Consider the following 1,275-nt stretch of genomic DNA (forward strand, 5'->3'; position numbering starts at 1 on the left):
CCTGACCACCAAGCCTGGGCTCCCTGGGTTGGCGAGGGTGCTGGTCAGGCTAACTCAGTACCTGTATTAGCCATTTCCAGGAGCACAGGATTTCCCAGGGAAAGCAAATCAATGTTTCACTGGTGGCACTTCCTTTCCTAAAAGGTCCCTTCATGTCCTTCTACATTTATGCTCTTGCCTTTTACCTTTCTCTCCCCTTTCTCATATGTTTTCAAGTATTATTTATAAAAAGAAAAAGATTGCTGAATTCAGTCTTTTTGGGGATACTCTTTACTATTTTATTTTTGTGTACTCGCTTCCTTTTGTAGAAAAAGGATGTTTCTGAAGCAGTAGGCCACTTTCTTTTTTCCTTTTAACTTCCACCTCCTCTTTGACACTCATGAACAAACACTGACAAAATCAAAATAGGAGCTTGCAGGACCTCTGGCAGCCACCCATATCTCATGTTACATGGACAAGCAAACTCCTGTCAATCATGGAGCCTTACATTTTCAAAAGCAGGAAATCCACAGTGAGGTTCATTTTTTGTTAAGATCTCACCCAAAACCTTGCCTCAAGCATTACAGCCCATCCCCTTCTGCCTTCCTCTGCAACAAAGCCATTTGGTGCTAAGGGAGATATTCAGCCCAAAGGCTGAACCTGGTAGGTCTCTGAGGTGTATTTATTTGCCTCTGCTTGAGGTATGCTCCTAACTGGGCTGAAAGCAGGGAGAAACACAGCCCCTTTTGCCAAAATGTGGTGGGTTACTCTAATTTTCCCTTCCAATTTTTGCCTCCTGTTTCTGGTTTTCCTTTTCTGACAGAAGTTCTCAACCCCAGGAAGCCCTACTGCCACTTTTGCTGGCCATCCTTCCTTGTGCTGCACTTTACAGGCACAGAAGTGAGAAATATGGATGTTTGCAATCAGTGGAGCTGATGTGTCCGTCAGAGACAACCTGCCAGCTGGCAGACAGTGGAAAAAGGGGGAGTTCACACGCCACACAAGAAGTGTGGCAGACTGTCCATCTGCAGGGCAAAGATGATACTGCCTCGGTTGCACATGGTCCACAGCCTGCCTCCAAACACCAAATGTTTTTTGTTTGGATATATACACTGTGAGCACAAAATTACCGGTGCTGGTTTACTCATTTAGCAGTCCTGCCATCATGCTACCAGGACGCAACAGTTTACTGAAGTTTCAACGCTTAATATATCACAACACCCCTCCCCAAGAATCCCAAAGCCCTCAATTTAAATATAATAATTACTGAGCCCTAGTGCACAGCTCAGGAGCTGC

Source organism: Merops nubicus, unplaced genomic scaffold, assembly GCF_000691845.1.
Source record: "Merops nubicus isolate BGI_N331 unplaced genomic scaffold, ASM69184v1 scaffold1192, whole genome shotgun sequence".
Taxonomy (NCBI): Eukaryota; Metazoa; Chordata; class Aves; order Coraciiformes; family Meropidae; genus Merops; species Merops nubicus.